This window comes from Hippichthys cyanospilos, chromosome 1, assembly GCF_059441005.1.
Source record: "Hippichthys cyanospilos isolate Australia breed blue-spotted pipefish chromosome 1, RoL_Hcya_1.0, whole genome shotgun sequence".
In the NCBI taxonomy this organism is placed as follows: Eukaryota; Metazoa; Chordata; class Actinopteri; order Syngnathiformes; family Syngnathidae; genus Hippichthys; species Hippichthys cyanospilos.
In genome coordinates this window covers 16440655-16463053 of record NC_142369.1, presented here as the reverse complement: position 1 = coordinate 16463053, position 22399 = coordinate 16440655, and the positions used below count along the sequence as shown (strand labels likewise).

General features: G+C 41.2%; 1 long non-coding RNA gene across 1 annotated transcript in view; it reads left to right on the top strand.

The window, feature by feature from the left end:
• LOC148429444 (uncharacterized) overlaps positions 1-8844 on the top strand; it is a 111773-nt gene extending 102929 nt beyond the window's left edge. Inside the window, exons 8-9 of the long non-coding RNA XR_015866849.1 lie at positions 7705-7782; positions 8207-8844. This is a non-coding gene — a long non-coding RNA (uncharacterized LOC148429444). The remainder of the gene's footprint in view (positions 1-7704; positions 7783-8206) is intronic.
• The last annotated feature ends 13555 nt before the right edge of the window (positions 8845-22399 follow it).

Sequence of the window (22399 nt, the reverse complement as noted above, 5' to 3'; positions counted from 1 at the left end):
TTTTCCTCAAATAAAATGTGAAACTTGATCAATTGACATTTTTAAGGGCTAGACGTAAGATATGCATTTACTACCCCCAGCCCTAACCCCAGAACGTTTACCTATAATTCTATAGTTTCTAATATGAAATGCCGTGTGATTGCTAAGAATTCATGAACGAGTGTGCTAAAAAGGTTAATGTTATTTTGTTTGCAAGTATGTGATGCAGCCAGCGGTTTGTGTCACATGATGGTACTGACTTTTGGCTAGTCCTATGTTTGTCTGTATGAAATGGTGTTTTGCACAAAAAACACATTCAAATCCATTCATAAGATTCTTTTCCCAGATTTCAAATGTTGCCTTCTGTTTCCCATAGTCATTCCTCATTCACTTTCAGCACTCATCAAACCATAATTCATTTCAGAGGGAAGTATCGTTACTGCACAGTCGGACCCAGCAGCTTGATGTGCGCTAATTTTATTGTGTTTTACATGCTGGTTGATGTTTGCTTATTAAAAAATGAGACCAGTCACTCGTCATAATTTTGGGCTCTGATGACTTTATTAAAGTGCTGCATATGTGTGCTGGCTGTATGCGCAACTATAAAGTGATATTAGTGTAAATTTGACCACTGGTGTGTGTTTTTACTCATATGCAGTAGCCAAAACACAAATTCCCATATGTTGGAGATGCAACATGCAATCAGGCATGATTATTACCCAGAGAAACAGCTTAATAAAAAAGACACTTAACACATAACTTCAGATAGTTCTTAATTCCAGCATTCTTGCACCAAACTGACAGAAGCTGCCATCCACGGCTTCTCAACTTTTCTGATATTCTCCACAACCCCTATGATCCTTTTAGGAGCGTGCATCACTCGCTACTACATCAGCACTAAACGTGGCTCTGCCTTTGGCTAATCAGGCTGATTGGAGGTGTCCTTTGGCTCACCTGGGGGCTTCCAATCCTATTAGGCCAACCGTCCTGAGCCGAACGCACCCAGCAGCCGCTCGTGTTTGATCACCGGTGCTTAGAGCCCACACTTGTCCTCTTATGTTGGTGTTAAGGCAGGAGGGAGGGGAACGGCAGGGTGGGGTTTAGTTAGGGATGGCGGGGAGGTGGGGGTTCAAATGTGATCTCCTTAACTCTCCAGGGGGGCAGAGGGTAGTTCGGTGCCCCGCCTCTTTCACTGACATCCAACTAGAGCTACGCTTTAAACTTCTGATATCAGCTGAAAGGCGTAACACTGCAACTTGTTTCCAAGGAAAGTGATAAATGGAGGGAAGGGAATACTGTGGCAAGGAGAAAAATAGGCACGCAGTTAAGAACCGGGTATGTTGGCGAAGGTTGGGAAATCAAAGAATCTACACAGTATATTTCTAGGGTATATTTTACTCAAAAACGACAGTGTTTGGTCAAACTCCAAATAGAGTCAAATTTACTCTTTGGTTTGCGCTCAATATTTTATTCTCTTCCTGGTGAATTTTACTTAGCGCTCTTATTTTTGACTGTTACTCTTTTTGGACTGGGACCACCTATAGTCTTTTTAGAGCAAAATGTGGCGAGGCGAAGAAACCACACGTTGCTGTGCTAGTGGAGATCTTTACTCTTTGCATGCCATCACAAAACTGATACAACAAAGTCCAAAACAGCAAAGACAAAGCCAACAGGTTTAAAGCATCAAAGGATCATAGCAACATGCCTACTGGGTGAGAGACATGGTCCTAGTGTCCGCCACAAAAATATACTTTATGAAATTTACTCTGCAAGCCCAGATTTTAGCTTCCCATCGGTATGTCTTTTACGGCCTTGTTGCCTCACCTACCCACCTCTACCTGCCCACACATCTATCTCTGCCTGCCTTTTATCCATCCGTGCAAATACCTTCATCCAGCCAAACAAGCATCCGGCTACAGTGGGGCTGAACTATTCATCAAATTAAAATTGATAAGACTGCTTTGTGTTACTGATGTAATCTGATTTATGACTTACTGATTAATGTTTACGCCACAGTTGTTTGCCAGGATTTTGTTTTCATAGCAAACACTTAAAGCACTTTAAGTCAAAGTGTTGAGTAAGTTAACGCTAATTGGAGTGGACAAACATTCGTATTAATTCATGGATTATTTGTATTCATCTTAATGGAAGCCTAATTTATTAAACCGACATAGTCATGTCTACAAAATCTGATACTGCTTATTGCAATACAGATTAATTTATTGCTTACGCTTGTTAAAAGACAAATGGAACGAGGGTTTGATAAATAACTGCATAATAAATTGGAATTATGATTTGGTGGGAACATTTTTCAATTATTAATATTTTTTTTATCATTCAGCCATTAGTATATCTACCCATCTTTCTGTTCATCCATCTACCTGTACCTACCTACCTAGCCATCCAAGTCCCTCCCCATCAATCCATCCAACCAATTATCATTTACCTTATACTGATCCACCAATCCATTGATGTTTCATTTCAATCTACCTATTGTCTTTTCACCCCTCAAGTCATACCTACCAATCTGCTGACACTAACCCCCATCTCCATCTTTATCATCTCCATTGATGCATATGTATTTTTATCTATTGCCTGTCGATCTTGCTTTTCAGTCAGCACTTTGTCTTGCGTGCTCATCTCTTTCCCAAATTCGTGACCATGTACTCCACTCATCACTTTGTCTCTCTTCCTTCCCCCACATAGCTATTTTATTTATCCCACTGCAAGCCCATCACAAGTCTCCATTGCTGCTCTTCTCTCTTTACCCCTGCTCTCCCCCCTCCACCTCCTCCTCCTCTTTCATCTGGCCAGGAGTGTCCAGGAAGAGCCATGTGTTTCCAAAGTGGACTGGATGGGAAATCGAAGCTGGGCTTCTATGTTTATCAAGCCCCAGCTCCGTCACCGTACTCGTACTTCTGTCTGGAGGCTCCGACAAATTGGTGACAGCAGCAACAAGCGTGGAGCACCTGTGCTCCTTTTTTGGGGGTGCACACGTTCGCACAATTCGCATACACATACGTAGCACAGCACCTTGGCCCTGTTTAGTTTTATTACAGGTGTCAGGTGAGGAGGTGGCGGTAGGACTGCTGTCTAAAGTCACCCCCCGCCACTCTCCCGCCCAACACACACACACGCACCATTATTTCCACCGTGCCGACACCTTGGCTAACAAGACCTGTGAACCGCAGTGACAGAGCTTCTGGGCTTGTCAGAGTTCCAGTCATTTAATGCCAATATGTTGGCTCCAGGTCCCTCTCTACATGCATACAAAGACACAATTGGTTTCACAGTGTGCCACTGAACATTAACTCCTGCAAGGCAACTGCCCCCTCAAATTAATTCTATTACAATAATATAAACGTGCTAAAATAATTGAAGTAATTGTATTTTTCAGAAGTATGTGCGTCGTGCTTTTTTTGGTACTCGCAAGTACGGAGGTGTCCTGAGTCATCAAATGTAGCTTTGCATGGATTGCCTGCACTGCACTGAAATCTCCAAGCGCAATACCTTTTTTTCCACCCATTGCCCTCTCTTTTCACTGCTGCAGTCATGTACAGGTAAGTAGAGTAAATTGGAGCGCTGACTCGTGCGAGAGCCCTAAACAGCCCCACTTCCTTGGAAATGAACTGCACAAACAATGTCTGGCTATTGTGCCTAAGCGCTTACAATGATGCCATTTAAGAGACTATTGATCCGCCAGTGCAGGGTCAATCACCGGATCAATGTTGTATGTGTCGGTCAGCTCGAGGGTTGGTTGACTGTGAGTGAATGGATTGATGAATGGCTGGATGGATTGGCAGAGAGACTGACTGGTCCAAGGTTGGATTTGAAGACAGCCGATTGGAAGGAATGTAAGAGTCACGTCTATACAAACATGAACATGCGAAGTGCTGAAGGTCTCAGTCATCTCTCCTTTTCGTGTAAAATTGTATAACATTGAATGCGTTGCTTGGTGTCAGAGAAATCACTAAAAAAAGACTAGGACAAGCCTAGCTGCTAAGCAGCAAAAAGAGTAACTCAGACCAGCCAAGATTGACTTTTCAATGCCAGGCATTGGGAAAAATCTTGGGCAAATGAACTTGTGGGTTTTCCAACGCTAATTCAACGCCCAAGCGCCCCTGCCTGGTTTTTATTAATCCAGCAAAGCATTGCACATTACAAGACATAACTAAAAGAGCCAGTCGGGCGCCACCAACAGCTGGGCCAAGGTCCCGGCTCACACTTTCCTGCGTCAACAACTTTATCTAAGGACTGGGGCGAGATGAACTAGGCCTGCACAGATGGATAGCAATGCACACTATTCTAGACAAGAAATAAGCACATAATGATCACAACCTAATACATGATTTCCTTCACACTTGGCTTTTTCCTTGAAAAGATTCTATATTCTATTTAATAGAATTCAAGTTCCTGTTATTATCATTATTAGTAGTATTATTATTGACGTTGTTATTATGACAATTGTAAATGTAAAAAGAAATGTACATGGGGTTGGTTTTTAGTAAAACGACATTGATTGTTGGGCACCTTTAGCTTTACTAGATAGTTTCAAAGTCATGCTTTTACCACAAAATACTGATTGAAATGTCTTGTTATGAACAGAGGCCAACACAGTGGAGTAGTGGTAATCGACAATACACTAAATTAAAATATAAATGCAATGCTTGTTTTTGCTCCCATTTTTCATTAAATGTACCCAAAGAATTACTGAGTGGCAAAGTTTTGTGACTGGTTGTTAGAGTAGCAAATTGTAAGTCTGTCTTCATTTAAGGTCACATACGATCGCAAAGACATTTGCCAGTTGTTCACTGAGGTTTAAAAGGTCGCAAACAGTTTTTCTTGTTGGCAAAAATATTTGAACGCTTTCTGGTGACAAGAAAAACTTTTGCAATCATTAAAACTGTTGGTAAACATCTGGCTAACGTCTGTGCGACCTTGAACAAACCTTAATGACTAGTCAATGTCCGTTACCCCCACAAAAACTAACGACATTTAGCCGCTCAGTGGGATACAGGTGTAAGGCTTTTTTATGTTAAGAATGGACTCAAGTTTCATTCACAAATCTGTCTACATCTGTGTTAAACCTGTGTCCTACTATGCCACAATGGTTGTGAACTCTTTGCAAGGGTAGCCGTCAGAGCCAGCAAGGCCTTCTCTGCTGCTGCTGGCTTAACATAACCTGGCATCATTATCATAATTAGAATAAAATTCAATTTCATTTTCTATTCATTTTGCATATATATATATATATATATATATATATATATATATATATATATATATATATATATATATATATATATATATATATATAAATTATTGTCCATACTGTTCTCTCGGTGTCACATTATATCCATTTAGTTACGCTCCCTCCAGTGTTGTAGTTTTAGGTTAATATATTTTCTCCAATGGGAATTCAGCTAACTTGAGTTGCCAGGCTGTATGAAGTCTGCCTGAGGCCTTTGCAAACAACAGTTGCAGGCGTCTGTGCACTGTGAGTGAATAGACAGTTGCCAATCAGATCACAAGGTTGCAACAGTAAGGCCATCTGGAAAGCCTCACGTTGAATGTGACATGTAAATGATGTGATTGGACACTCAGCAGGGGAGACAGCGCTACACAGGTCAAGTGAGCTTGGCCATTTGGCTGTGGCAATCCTTGTGTCCTGTTCTTCTGTCGAGCGGTCATTCTCTGGCTTTTTTTTTTTTTAAGCGAATTAAAACATATGATAGAAAAGTATTTCTTGTGGGAACTGAAACGCACAGAAAAACTTTACAAACAAGTCATTTCAGTTTGAGTTTTGGGAGACAGACGTTTTTGGGGAGAGGAGCAATCTTTGTGGAGCATTCTCTTTTGCTGGCATTATCCATCCATCTCAATGTTCTGGCATATTATGTTTTTGGCATGTTATGGCACTGTACCACATGCCCATAGGTACTTGTTGATGGCAGACTAAATGCATACAGTTATAGCCTCTAAGTTTGCTGGTTGACCTCCGATTTATTGGCTCTCAAAAAATTATTTCATACTAAGTAATGGAAAGTGAAGCAGATCACTCTTGGGTGAAACGATCACCTTTATTACACAAATTATTAAATGTACTGGTTAAATTGTAATTTAACTTACTAACTGCCCTGCAGACTAAAACTGTTAACAATCATGTGCATACTGTAATTGATATTCTATTTGCCATCAGCCATAGTGGAAACACAAAAATATGTAGAACAGGCATGTGAACAGATGCACTGTGCTGAAGTTGGCCAAGATTTATGGTTTATGGTTTTCATGGTTTCTTAAGATTTCATGGTATACAGTATGCATCACGCTTGTGGAACTTCATCCATAACTGTGATCAAAAATCTGGACTTTCACTCGATTTAAAAGGAATATTTTTTTTTCGTAGCTTTGGGGCAGTAGTGGCGTCTTGGCCTTTCATACAGTGGGAAACTAAGGGGGTGACACAATCAAATCATTTTTGTCATTGGGGCATTCCTTTGGGTATGTTCTCCTTATCTGTTCATGCCAGACTTGATTGACCTAGTTATCCAGATCCTGGCAACGCAACACCGAAGTATAACACAAACAATGCAACTGAAGAGAGGTGTTGATCTTTATTCTTCCTCCATTTGAGACTTATGGGTAAACACTCTGGCATGCACAAGAAGCGGCGATCATCAGGGAACAGCTGAGGTCATGCCTCATGACGAAGCGAGTACAGGGAAAGAGCTCATTTGATATTCTGTGAGAGATGTCGATTGTGCCCTCAGTGTATTTCTATGGAAAATTTGTAAATAGACCCTTTGTAAATAGCTCCTCACTCTGCCAATCACCCTGTCTGCTAGATGCACCGCAGCATTAAAAATTGATCCTTAGCCACACTAGGGTGAAATGCTAACATGGCTGCCAAATGACTGATTAAAAAGGAAAACCTTTAATCTTTGCTTAAAAGTGTCTTCTGCCTTGGCATGCCTTTCCCCTGTGCTCCTCTATCTTCCAAGACTGCGGGGCGAAGGAGGGGGTCGCGGTTGGAGGGAAACGGGGTCATGCTTCATGTAGAGTCAGCGATGTACAGTGATATGGCTCCAGAGGTGAGGGATTTAACTAAGAGCAGATTTAGGAAGCAACACTCTCCGCTCTCTGCGGAATTTAACCCAGAGCCAAAAGGTTAAAATCACATTTGAGTGTCCTGTCAGAGGAGGCAAATGTGTTGGCACCGCTGCTAATAGAGCACAAAAAAATGCCATGCAAGAAGTAGCTGGATCATCTTGACAATGCAGCATGAAATACAGTTTGCCATAGCACAGGTTTGCAGAGAAACTGACTCTAAAGGATCAATTCACTCACATAATCTAGCATTCCCCTCTTACGACTGCCCTTTTTGCTGCTTGTGAAAATATCCCCTTGAGGAACAGGAATTAACCCCTATAGCATCCCTCTTCCCCACTAGTGACTGTATGGTTTTTCATGGTATAAAGATCTTAACAGATTAGTCATTAGTCAAAATTTAAATGTTTCGTCACTGTTTTTGAGAAAAGAATACAAATTTTGTCTTAGTCTAGAAAGCCAACCCATTATGAAATGTTCAAAGCCAGCAAGATTATTACCCATCTATACGAGTGGTGTTAGTAACAACATACAGTAGTAGAATTTCAGATATATCCATGTTTTATCATAGGCCCTTAACACAGTAAAAGGAAATTCAAATTGACTTTTGTGCTTTAGGCAGCAGCAGCAACAACAGAGATTGCATTCACCCAGAAAGTGAGCCTGTCTTCGAAGACTGAGTCAGTAACAACCAAGGTAAGATTAAACATCAACGTTTGACTCACACGATGACTGTAGAGCGTAGATGACCGACTGACTTCCCAGCTGGATGCTCAATTCTTGTCTCCCTTTCATAAACTCCTTGTGTTATACCTGCCTAAGGAGGCTGTATTTTTGTTGGTTGTTGTGACAGTTGATGAAGGCTCAGGTACTGACCGATTATGGCTCACCTGTTTTCTGAGGTTGCTTATGGAACATTCACAAGCTAAGCCATAATTGGTTGTTACCTGAGCAAATGTGATGTTATCTTCAGTTCACAACAAGCGGCGTATGAGAGGAGGTGATTTTTGTGCTACTTGGCTATGCCAAAATGCTTGTGAACATTGCTCGAGCATCTGACAGTTCAAAAAGAGCACTCGCGTGACTTGACTCCATCTAATGTTCTTTCTCTTTCCCCAAGCTCAAGAGAAGCCGTTTTGAGAATGTGGACAATATCATGATGACCGTGACAACTGATCTACAGCGAAACCAAGAAGATCCGTTGAAGTTTACTTCAAAAGGGAAAATATGCCGACTGTCTATCTTTGGTGATATCCATATTGGAACTTTAGTGACTCACCGCATTCTACACTAAAGTACAACCTTTAAAGCATCAAAGTGTTGATTATGTTCTCTTGAAGGACCTTTAAACTGTGGCACTCACCCAATCTCCCGCCCCTTTCGACTCTCTGTCATTCAGGTGTTTACTGTCATTTATACTCAGGGTTTTGTATAATCCTCTCACCACACCTGAGTGCTCCCCACTTCAGTGTCATTGGATTTACTCTCTCCACCCATCTCCCTCTGTCACATTTCGCCTCTGCTCCAGTGTGCATCCTTTTTTATTTTGCTCCTGAGCAATTCTTATGCGCACGTTGTTATTTTCTTATGCAAATAACCACGGATAAAAAAGACATTTAACAGACATTTTACATTTTACACACACCGTATGTTCCCAGGCATCCTTCTCATCAGCAAGCTTGTCTGCACAAGTGTGTTTGCCTGTAGCTATAAATTAGAGGTAGTGATTTAACTTATCCAGACAAAAGAGAATGACAACAAAACATTAATAAAACAAATGATTTGGAGAAGGTGAAAAAGACTGAGCGAGAGGAATGAGCGGAGGGGAGGGTGAACCAAAGGCAGAAATGGGACAGTATGTATTTCTGTTCCACTTTCACTCAGCGGAGGCTTCATTAAGAAGTCTGTTTCCAGAGTAGCTTGTGCTTGTGTGCAAACATGCATGGTTAGTGACTGAGATTTGTGTTAGTGCACACGCACAAATATGCAAATACTTGCGAATGATAGTAAATTTACTTGTGTGTTATAGGGGCAGCTCTTCAATTATTTAAAGCACTTTGTAAGTGGTGCTTTTAAATGGGGTCAATTATTGCTACGGCATTCCATGAACTTTTTCTTCAACGTCAAGTCTGGACCATTGCATCTGGTGAAACATGTTACGCTCTGCTGCGTCATTCTGTGGGAGCTCCACCAACGCACATCAAGCAGAATATAGTAGTCTTGAGAAAACCGATTTATCTGCCATGGTATTTACGTCGATGCATTTCCCTGTATGTTGTGTTGACCTTGCACATACGTTCTGGAAGATAGCTGATGAGTCATAACTTGGGGGGTGGTGGGGAGACGTGCTCACTGACTCTCTCACGGCCTACAGCAATGCACAGAGCTGGTATTAGATTTAAGCTCCTTAATAAGGCCAATTACCACATTATTGTGCACTAATTAAGGCATCAACAGAAGAAAATGTCCAACTCTACATCCGCAGATATGTACAATAAATAATTTAATGTACAGTATATGCACAAATGCATAATGTACCTACAGTACGTATATGTCAATGCTGTTGCATTCATACATGCAGTAATTTAAAGGGGAAGTCAACCCAAAAATATTCAATGCAATATACGTTCTATAGGGTCCATTCAAAGAAAGATATTAAAGATTGATTTATGTCATTGTTGAGGTAAAAATTGAATGATTCGGGGTTTCATAAGTGTCACCTTGCCTGGTCATTTAACAGCGTTTAATGCTGAATGAAACAACCTATCGCCTCTCCTACGAGCCACTTTGAATGTCATGAGGAGGATGCACTTTGTTCTGAAGAGTGAACACGTCGCAGCAAATAAAGTAATTTGATTGCACGGTTTGTTTGGAACTGCAGTCAATGGGATGCTTTCCAGATACATGAAAAGGGGGTATTGCTTGCCAGGCTAAAATGGCTGCCCCCTGTTAAAATTCCTGAGCAGAAAAAAAAGCGTTTAGTCCCGGTCCAGCAAATATTTTTTTGTGAAATGGTGACAAGACCCGCATAACTGTGTTCATCACCATCAAACAAACATCTATTTAATTAGCCTCATATTACGTTGCAGTCTCACACATGCTGCACGCAATTTAATTTCAACAATGTACTTGAATATTGTGTCATTTCATGAATTTCATTTGTATTAGTTCTTTTGGCCCGTGTCCAGTCTGATTTTAATGTTCCCACACACCTAATTTAAATGATCAACTCATTAGCAAGCTTTGCAGAAGATTGATAATGATTACTGGAGGAGGGTTACATCGAAAAATGGCTTAATAGAGACTCTTGAAGACCAGACTTGGAGACCTCTGTCTTAAGTTGTAAGTGGAAGGAAAATATGTTCTACACTTTATCATCACAGGGCATCAGACCCATTGGCCTTGAAAAAGAAGAGGGAGATGAAGAGAGTGAGAGGGCAGCATCAGAAGAGGCACTCAATAGATGAGCAGCAATACATGTTTCAGTATTCAACAGGGTTGGGTCAGCACCTGGAGTGGCCAGAACAGGAAGAAAGCATTTGAAAGACACATTTGGATAGAACCAGCACAAAAAAAAAGCAGAGAAGTCTTCACCCCATTGGCATCGAAGTCTTCAAAGGAACCTGACCTGCTGGGTACCAGCATACTGCCAAGGCTGCACTCAAAGTAGTCAAAGCACAAATGACACTGATATAGTTTCATATACTGCAATTGGCTGGCAAACAGTTGAGAGTTTCCCTCGACTCCTGCCCATAGGCAGGTGGGATAGACACCGGCAAGCCAAAGACCCTAGTGAGGATAAGCAGCTAAAGAAAATGGATGAATTTCATGCATTATTTCAATGCATTTATTTATATATTTCAATGCACTATTATTGAACATTTTGTCAAGAAAATCTCCAGATATGTATTTGTTTTACTATTGCAATACCTTACAACAAGACTTTACCAAATAGGAAACTTCATCAAATTGTGACACATAATCAATTTGGGAATCATCCTTCCTCTCCTGCCTGTCTTAAAGAGTCTGTGTGCACCTAGAGGCAATATTCAATCACTTTGATCGGAGAAAACAAGCAGCAATATATGAAATCTTTGGCAGGCTTTTGTGATAACTTCACAATGCTGCTACAAAGAAATTTGAGGACTAAAAGCCACTAAAAGTAACGCGAGAGGACATAATAGCCGAAGGTTGACCACAGTAGGTTTGGAGATCAGGAGTATTTACAGCGATCATAAAGATTCCCACTGTGGTTGTTTAAATTTTCAGTCGCACAGTATGTGACTGTTTTCATCTAAATCCAGGAAATTTAACCGAGTGGTGTATGGCTATCAGGTCTGCTGTCATGTTGATTTATCCATTTTCTTCTTACTGTATGTCTTTGTCTCTTCAGGAAAGGGAAAAATGTCCATCGACATCAATCCAAAAATCTGGAAGCGATAAATCAGACTTTGTCCTAAGTTGCCATGAGTCTCCAGTGTAGAACCTTACCAAGACCTCCTGAGAGAAGTTCGCATTTTGCCATGGGAATGTGTCCGTTTGTCACGATTCATGCGTGAGTTTGCATTCTGTCCTCAAAATTCTAGTTTACAGCTCTCCTCTTGTCTGTCTAGGGCCGCCAGTCGAGGACGCTTTTTCTCCAACTCACTTTCGGCTCTGCCTAGCACACAAAATGTTATCTTGCTACATCGCAAAGGAATCTGTGAGTCATGTTCAGTTCAATTCCAGGTTTTGAAGAGTGCCAAAACATAATGAAGTCTTCTCAGGGCACTTATTGTGTAGAGCTGACCGCGATCTTTACAAAAACCTGACAATATCCTCCTGTGAGCCCTCACTGAGCCACAGTGGCCAGGACAAACTCTCTTCAAACAGAAATAGAAAACCTTGAACGGAACCAGATTCAGGTTGGGCAGAAGTCCAACAGTGAATCTGGAAAAAATATCATGTTTTAACTTTGAAGCTTCAAGTTGTGTGTGCTATTTGAAATCAAGATATATGGTATTCCTTTCAATAACCATCTAAACAGCATGCCCGATACAGAAGCCGCTTTCAGATAACATTAGCTGATTTTACCCTTAGATGACAAAAGTCAAGATGAGAAGAGTAACACCCTAAAACACTCAAACCCAGCTCCCACTGATATGGCAAATGGTGTACTCTGTTTATTGCCAACATACCACTCATCTCCCAAGCCCTTTGACCTCATAAGAAAGCAGACTTCACACTGTCTGCGGAAGCCGCTGAGTGTTAAACTGACCACACTTCCAATCAATTGAACTGCGCTGATGACAATGTAATGCGTACAGCGTGTTGTTTATGAAAAACATCAGCAAGGCCCAATCCCAGACCCCCTCCAGAACTTGGCTCGTTGTAAGACATTTCACGGTGGAGTGCTTTCAAGGCTGCACATCTCCGTGGCAGGAATCACATGTTCATGCTTCTACGACTCTGCACACTGTCAGGAAATTGATTTGTTTCAGGGATAAGACTGAAAATGATGAGGCTGTTCTATGAAAAATTGGATCATTATAAAAAAATAAAAAAATTAAAAGATCCCTAGAAGGCTACAGTATTCAAAGTGAAGATTTCATTAGTCTTGTTTGACTCAGTGGAGATATTAAAAAGGCCTGTTTATCACAATGATTTAAAACTGTACTGTCTCTCTGTTTTTTTTTTTTCTTTGTATACAATGTTGGTTTGATTGGATAAAATATGTTTCCGATAGACCAATGTCTTTTTCAGAAGATATTTTAAGTTAAAAAAAATAAAAATACCCCCTCCCTTTTTGCATTCCAATGGCCCTCAATTATACACAGATTTTCAATGTTTGCAGGCAACGGCAATGATACGTTTTACTTGTATTTAGGGCAAAGCAATATTATAATCTCTTCAAAATCTTTAATAATATACACAACAAACATTTATTTAAGTTTTGCAGTAGTTTTGCAGACAGACCGACGAGTGACAGGAATGCACATAAAAATAGCGGAATAATTATGTTGGAGAGGGTGTGTTTTGTCCGTTGTTGTGATTGCCGAGTTAGACATTTCGTCAGATGTCCATTAGAGCAACAGTCCCGTTACTGACGGAATTACAAGCCAACTGTTTTGCCTGTTAGTTTGCTGCCTTGCTTGCTTCCATTGACCATAAAATGGAATCACTTTGCTCTGCTAGCACAAGAAATGGCAAACTATGCCCAGTTAAGTGAATAAATAACCTTGATTCAGTTCACTACTTCTCTTTCACAATAACAACTTTTGTCAGCATTACTGGCAATGTCATTGTGCTGTGGTTCTTAGTCATGGTTTCATGAACTGAAATGTACACTGTATACAATCTTGCTCAGAAGAATTATTGTACAAACCTAAAATTAAACCAACGATTTTTTTTCCCAATCCCTCTTAAAAAACAGTTTTTGCCGGCCCCTGATTTCAAAAGTAGCAAATGTGGGTAACGAGCTTGAAAAGTTGTTCTATTCTCTGACAGAAACTACAACTACAATATGGCCCACAATAAAAATGAGTTTGACGCCCCTGGTCTAACAAAAGGGCTCCAAAAATTTTGTTGTCAGCCATATTTTTTTTATTGGAGTAATGCAATGCAAGATATGCTGCAAATTCTGGTTTTCATTTGCTACAATCTTTTGCTTGACTACTTTACTGTGACTTTTTTGTGTTTTGTGCCAAATAGCTTGACTGAGTTGTCCAGAGTCCATGATTCTTAGGCAGTTGCCCTCGGCCCAACCCATTGTCTTTTGGTTTGTCTTGGTGTGTATTGTGTGTGAGTAAGTGAGTATAGGTTATGTGTATCATGTCCTGGGCCAGCATGGAGCCTCCTTGCCAATCGATTCAAGGTGAGAACTGTCGATTAAACACCCTGAGCTGTGCTCTAAACTTAACCCCAGGGTGATTCCAACCAACCCCTTGCTCACACACACACACACATGCACGCACACACACCTACCTGTCATCCATCAATACCTCCACCGCAGTCCCTATTGATCTCCCCTCAGCCAACCTCTTTCACCCCATGCAGTACAACACGAGGGCCAAGACGATGTTCATGCAGGTTTAATTTCTGACAGATTTACAATAAAGCCCAAGTTATTATTTAACTCTTCCGGCGGCAGTGCGCTCTTTGATTTAGCGCCCTGGGATGAGGGATGAGTTACAGCTGACACGCACAGTCTGCCTAGGCTGAAACGGTAGGCAACCCGGTTCATAACTCAGCTGCCAAAAATGTAGTTAGTCAATCACTTGATCTGTAATCACAAATGCTGCCAGAAATTACATGAGTGATGAGCTGTAATAAAAGCACTTACTTTTCCTGCTCTGTCTCTTAAGTGTTATTGGCAGACCCCTCTCTCCCAGGAGGCCGCGGCTGTGAGACAAAATCCCGATATAAACTGCCTCATTGGTCCCTGCCTCACGCTCGCTCGCTCTCTTTCGCTCCTTCGCACTGCTGTACTGTACGCGTGAGTGTATGTGAAAGACTGCGCTAGAGTGGCATGCGGATTTTTTTTTGGACGTTCCTCCATTTTTGGATTGCCTTGCATCGGGACAAATGGTCCTCACTCGAGTAAAGACAGCCTTCCACGCCTCTATCATTTATAACTAATGTCTGCAGAGGTGCAAGAAAATACGAATCACTGAGGATGCTGGTCTTTAGAAGCACTCTGCACTTGGAATCAACCAGCTAAATGGATCACACTTTGCAAATCTGACATTTTTCCCAACAAGTTCACGCACAAACAAAAAAAAACAAAAAAACGCAGGGTTGTTTTCTTACCCACCTGCTGTTACTTTTGGTTGTTTTTTTGTTGTTGTTGCTGTTATTGTTTATTGTGTTTTTTGTAGGCATTAGGGTTCAGTTCCTGGTCAGAGGAGTCACAAAAATTGAGTGCTTTCCATCAGGGACAGCATCCAGTGTAAACCAAAAACTGTAACAAACATATAGCCTTTCTGATTGACTTTCTGTGGCAACCACTCACAGCAGAAGTTTATTTATTCTTCTACTTCCAAAAGGTTGGTAGTAAAATGAATATTAGTTTTACCCCCAGTTATTTTGTTAACCTGGGAACATATTTAAAGTATTTAGTCCTTGTTCTTTCAAAATGTTTATACCAACATGCTGGGTCCAGTGGTCAACACAAAGTAATAGCTATAAAGAACCTCGCATTATTTCTGTCCATGGTCCATGGTGAACCCTGACTTGGATTAGCCACTTCACCCAATCTGGGTTACTTTTGACCTAGCAGTTTGAAGAGTGATGTACCACATCAAAACTTTGAGCCAATAGCGTAGCTGTAGCTAATCAAAACATTTCACAGCCCTGACAAACACGTATGTCCATCCCCCTAGCCTTTGGAACAGTGTTCCTCGTGACGTTTTTATTGATACAGATCTCTAATAATTACACATTCTTGTATGCACTATTGATCAGGTCTATTGATGAAATCATATTTTACTGGAGAGGTCTGATGATTTGATTTACTGCAGCATAAATCACCCCTCGCAAGCAGCTCTGTTGGAACTCCAACTGCAAAGTGATTGATGCCCCTACAGATAAACACGCACAGGCACTTCTATCATTTCTATCTGTTGCTTGAACACAGCAGTATTAGTCACAGGTTAAAGACAGACAGAAATATAATCATATCCATATCTTGGGTCCATCCCTACAAATAGATGATTTCGAGGGATGACAGGCGCTTTCCAGCCCAGCTCATATGATGTGATATACAGTGTAAGCTTGACTGTTTATGGAGTTTGTATTGCCAGGCGGGGTTGAATCTGCATTGTGGTAATAGAATCTGATGTGGCTCAAATGTCCTGTAGTGAAGACCAAATGGAGACAAATGTGGGAGATTGTATAGAACCTTTGCTCGATAGGAAGTTGGTTTAGATGTGTCAGTGTTGCAGGCCAGGGAGCTAACGGGATGGTCAAATGCTTGTCAAAGCTGAAATTTTCACCGCCATCAAATATATATTCTCACTGTCAGGCAGAATCTTGGACTTTCCAAAACCACTCTGCCTGGGAAAAAAGACAAAAAAACTCCATATCGCTTGCCTTATCTAACTCCGCTTGGTTCATGTTATTACAATTTATTTGCCGTCAAATACTGTTGTGCACTTGCATAAGTCCTCATCAGACGCTAATTTAGTTTGCTTACTAACTAATTGTTGACACTGTCATTAGGCAAAATGGTACAAACATACCACTAGCGATGGCAGTGCCAGTCAAGGTCAGATGTTGCACAAGTAAATAAATTATTAAAAATCTAATGACACTGGTTGTGTTATTTTTCAAAACTATTTTGTATTAGAATGTAATGTCTGTGTTTTCCTTACTCTACAGTGCAATAAACTTAATGAGAAGCCTACAAAATTTCCTGGAGAAATACACTAAGTTTTGGTTACTCCAGCTGCTCTTGAGATACAGACCAAAAGGAAACCATCAGCAAATGTACTTATACTAGTTCCTTGTTGCAGTGCATTATCACCTTTTGATCTCGCCGTGGGAAAACATACCATGCAATAAGGAGACAGAATTTATCACTGTTGAAGGTAAAGAAAACAGGCCGCTAAGCTTCAGGTTAAAAAGCAGTAGATTAAACCGTGTTTCCATTTTGGCAAGCGTTTCAAGAGAATGTTTTCTTTTTTGGGGTATTGGGCTCGCATCAGAACCACTTGGGGGTACTTGAAAAAAAGGCTATGGTCCACCACTGGCGGCTGTTTTTCACATTTGAGTTGGTCAAAGGGACATGGGAAACATGTTCAAGGGGCCTTCAAAACTGAAAAAGCCGGCATATAGTGTTAAATCGTTGGCCCGGTCAAGACCCCCCCAAAGTGGCTGCTTATGCAAAACGCCGGACATGTCTGACTTCAGCCTGCTAAGAAAAACATATTGATTGTAACCAGGAGTGATTTGTTTTATCAGAAAACCTCAAACCTGACTCATTTTCCGGGGATCATGTTAGAAATTTGACGCTGATAAAACAGATGCCTAAAACGTTGCGTTCGGTTAGTTCTTAGGAATGAGCATTTTTTGATGGACTTTGATGAAATAAAACAGGGTTGCTTTTTTGGTGTTTCATCTCGGCAACATCAATTTCCAATATTCATCAGAATCTCTGCAGCCTCTTGAATATAAAATTCCCCCCAAATATGCTTAATACTAAATACAGTAGTTTAATTCTGAGTCTAATTCCACCCTTCTGTCAAATTTTTCTTAAGCGTTTTCAAGATTAATTGAATGCTTGCTCGCGTTGTGCAAGATTGATAGAGTATGGAATCTATTCATGGCACATAACTAAAAGCAGACTGCTGACTTTCAACATATAACTACTTTTGTAGCGCAGCTGTTTGAAATGCTAATATGGAACAATACAGCCTGTGTGCTCCCCAGAGCTTGAGTGAGAAAGCAGAGCGAGAAAAAAGAACGTTTTTAATCTGAACAGGAAGCCTACGCCGGCGATTCGCTGTGACACCGTGATTGATATGAGTAAGTAGTGTATTTACCGAGGCTGACGGGATAGGAGAAAGACAGTGTTTTCTTCCCATCCCTGTGCTTATCTCCCCCCATAAATCACTGCCAATAGGATGCATACTAAATGTGGATGAGCAAATGTTGTGTAGCTCACTCGGGCAATTCCACTTTGACCTTTACATTTGGCATTGGTCACTGCTGCTAAATGCATTCCCTGCCCTTCCTTGACCTTGTGCTAGTCATATTTTAAGGTTGTGAAGTGTAATGCTCGCACCGACAGCGTACAGTAAGCTTATAACACAAAAAGCTCCTTTTGCTGAACGCAAACTAATCAGTTTGTGCTGTAATTGGAGATTCGGATCCGGTGCGCCTTGCGTGATGTATTGTCATTAAAAGCACCAAATAAATGAGGAGACAATTTCCTTTCGCCGAGTCTCATCAGTCTATGTCTTAAAAGCTCTTATTCCATTATCCCCTGCTCAGCGGTGCTCCATGACGCCCCATGTCCTTGCTAACCTTTGACTTCAGCCGGTGCTTGAGAGGTTCTGCACTTTGCCCTCTCCCATTTGACCTGTCTGAAATATACCTTTATAATTGTCCCTGTCACTATCAAACGCACATACAAGCGGGTAGCGGTCGCGGGGGGCTGAAGTCTGCCCGGTAACCTTCTGGCCTCGTGTTCATCCATTCTGCTCGGAGTAGGCGCGATGGGCCTCCTGCCCCCACCCACAATCCCATACTGTATTAGTCTGCATGTCAGCGTTATTGATGGCACCCTGGAAATATTTTATTGGTAAGTCACAACCTTTGACTGGGGCAATGCAAACACTAACTCCCCTAAAGCCTCCTATTGACACGGATATATAGATACGTATATACATATATATGATCAGATGGCTAATTGAAGTATAGATTTAGAATGGGTGGATTCATGGCCATTTGGATTTTAATAGTGTGGGGTCACGGTTGCTTTTTGCACTCTGCACGTCTAGGATCAATAGGCAAAACACATATTGAACGCCGAAGAATGAAAACAATACACATTCATACATGGAAAGAATGTTGTCGGTGAGGTTGCACCTGCTACAAAACAAAAGCAATTTAAAACATCTTCGGCTCCACCTATCCACCCAGTATGTCCCCTGAATCTGCATACATGTCTCCATCAGAGGGTATGTACCCTGCACTGAAGCATCCACAATTAAGTTAAGACCAAGCACAGCTGGACAATTACCTGCCAACTAACCTTTTCTGGAGACACTTAAGAACGTAAGGACTCCTGAGGATAGATGTACCCTTCGCTGAACAAGCAATTCAAGGGGGTTAGAAGAGCAAGCGAGGGTTTTAAGATATGAAGCGTGAGAGAGTTGAGAGGTGGCGAGAATGATAGAAATTGAGAAAAAAAAACAGAATGATGGCGAGATCACCTAATCCCGCATCTAAGAGCGGAATTTGAAAGGCCTGTTGGTGTCAGACATGAGGGGGCTTTGTGGAGGTTTACCCAGGAGGAGCCAGCTTAGCAGAGGGATCTAGTGGAGCACCAGGTGACCAGTTGTCTGTCCCCAAGCACAAACCACAGCCAAAGCTTTGTAACACCTCTTCATTGATTGCAAGGGTCTGATGAGATTGTCCTGTAGTACAGGTCATTATCACGGATGTCAAACGATGACATTGCATAAATAACTCTAAGGGTTATGCATTCACGTTAGATTATTCGCTGCCACCCCGCCGAAAATGGATCTTCGACGACTATAGTCGTCAATGAGTGTGAATCATTGAATGTCGTGCGACCATTACTAGGTGATGTCAGCTATTTACTCAAGAGGTTTTAACAAAGATTAGCTGTCATTTGGGTACATACTGTATGTGTCAAATCATATTTGATGGTTGCACATCACGATCACACAATTGCATGTTCAAACCACCAACCGCACTTTGTATTTGACCAATATCATCGTGAGTAGTAGGGGTGGGAATCTTTGACTGTTCCATGATTGGATAAGATTCTGATTTTTGGGTCTATGGTTCATTTAAAAATCGATGTTTAATTCAACATTTGGTTCGATATGATTCATGATCAAATTTGATGATTGATATGACAATGATTCCTGCTACAACCTATAGATGTGCACTATGCCCACTGCATTGACCTCCATGTATTATTTGGTGTGTTTGCTTTTAAGGAGTCCTCAACATAGCATTGCCATGTACAATGTCATGTTTTCTCTTCCTTGACAATGTGCATTCAGTATCGTTAAACGGAAGCCGATAGGAAGCAACGTACATACTTATTTATTTACTTTATAAAATTTGATTTGAGTCATTTTATACAGATTCTGAATTGTATTAAATGAAAAGCTCGATTCTTGTGTGAATCGACTTTTTTGTCTTTTTTTTTTTTTTAAACAAGAGTCACTGTGTTACCATTTACCTTGCTTTACAATAGTCCGCTATGATATCTGATACCTAAATGCCCCGCAGGGCAGCCACAGCAAATCGACAATGGATTAATGGATCTGGTCTTGCTCATAAATCTCCTTGGAATTGGAAAGCATTTGTGGACAGTTAGCCTGTAGTGGTGTTCTTAATGTTACCGGCGGTTTGGATTTCCCATCGTTCAAAGTAGTGACAGGCAAGTAAAGATGTAGGAGCATCTTATGGCTGCGTTAAATCAGCAGATGTCAGGAAAGCTGGATTGTAAAGATGCTTTGCTGTGAGCCATCACATATTTGTTTCGAAACGACTAACGCGTATAACTAACATGAAGAAACAAGCCACAAAAAAGATGTCGTCACGGCCCGCCCTTATTCATCAGCGTCAAGGCACCCCTCAACTTGGTGCACTCAGGCCTTACCATGCATCACGGTGGTAGTTCCTGCAGATGTGTACCGTAGGAAAAAGCAGTAACTGCCTACATTACTGGTGAGAATGGACCAATGCCCACACCCCTCCCAGACAGTGCCGTCATTAACCATCCATTGTGAGACCTGAGAGGGATGTATGAGCACGACAGACTTACGGCTCTGCCGGAGTGGCAGAAAGGTCTGCTCTGGTTCGGCAGCGGTGTGCAATCATCGCCAGATGAGGTGGTCGAGACCAAAGGGAATAGAGAAACCCTTGCTACGCTATACCGCCACTCCGTGCATGTGCGTGAGAAGAGTGCAGGCTGGTCGGCGGGGAGGGTTATTCGCTGCTATTTTTACAAGAAATGGGTTGATTTGTCTTAAGCCATTACCGTCTATTACAGCTGCGAGTCTTGGAGGAAAAGGTGGGAAACGGCAGACGCTGGCATTCTGCCTAAAGAGAAATCAATGAAACAAATTAATCCTTCGCAGGCTGCGGTGACACAGTAATCCATCATTCAGGGGCTGCTTTTACGCACTGAATGAGTGAGTGAGGCAGTAGGATGGGGGGACAGGGGGTCGGGTAAGGGGGTGCTTGGTGGCTGCAAAGAGGTGGGGTAAAGCGGGGCCGATGCCCTGCAAAATGAGAGCAGGCTTCCACACTCCAATACATAGCAGTGACCGTGAGTGGTGGCAAGGAATCAAGGCTGTTTAGAGTTTTTTGTCCCCCCCTTTTTGAACGTCTTTGAGCTGGAGGTGGAAGTAGCGACACGAGCAGAATCCACTAACGGCGTCATGGCCATAACTTAGACATTTGCCTACATGTCTATCTTCCCATTGAACTGTCGCTCACTTCCGTCTTCAGCTTCACACTGTCAGTGAGTGTGTTTGCAGTACCTTGCCGTTTATTTACACTGGAAATGTGTGCAGAAACCTGACCATCATTGCCCGAACAGCGCTGGAAAGAGAAAGGTGGAACTAGAGATCATAAAACCACATATTGACAAAGTGACGTGGCATTTATCTCATGGATTTGGATGGTAGACGCTCACCTGCCAATTTTCCTCCCGCGTCATCTATGTAAATAGTGTGACATCATAACGGGTGCACAGATTAACAAGAGAGAGTAAACGGAGGGAGACAAGTGAGGGTTGGTACTTTTCATCGTCGATGTATTTTTTTCTTACTTCCAAGCATGGACCAAGCTTAATTTCGGATAATGCGCATTCTTGTCAATACTTATGGCGACTCATCCTTAGGCTCTACAGTTCGATCCAAGTGTCAAAAGAATTGATACTAAAGTTGATATCAGAATTTTATCGGGTTAATATTGATCTTCCATCCATTTATTTTGTTTTTTCATCTGTCCTTTATGCAAATTCTGCTTTTAGTGAGTGCATATGGGACAAGCTTGGCTGCCTGCCATGATTTAACTACAATCATTTATATTTTCCAGTATTATTTAGAACTATTTTTTTTAATCCAGTTTCAGGTTTACCTGGGTGTAGTTCTGCTTTGATTCCAAACTCCATTTGTGCCTCCCCATATTTCTTTATTTACTTATTTTTATTTATACTAAGGGAGAACCTTAATGATATCATGGCATAGTTAAGAACTCAACAAGAATTTCATTTGAGAAAAAAAAACATGTTATTTATAGAAAAAATTATCTAAAGTACCATGTTATTTTGTGAATCGAAAAGTACTTGGATAGGTATTGGCTAGTATCTACTTGATATCGACTAATACCAAAATCTCAAGTATCAAACTGCTCTACTCATTGTTAATCATTCCAAGAACTACATTGTGTAGTTTTCCATACAACATGTGGGAATAAAAACATACCATAATGGATCGAACTATTGCTCAACAACTAATCAATCAAATGAATCAATAATCATTTTTGATAATCAACTAATAAGCTCAAAGCAAGACATATAAAGTTAGTTCAAAAACAGTGGGAAAAGAACAAACTCACATCA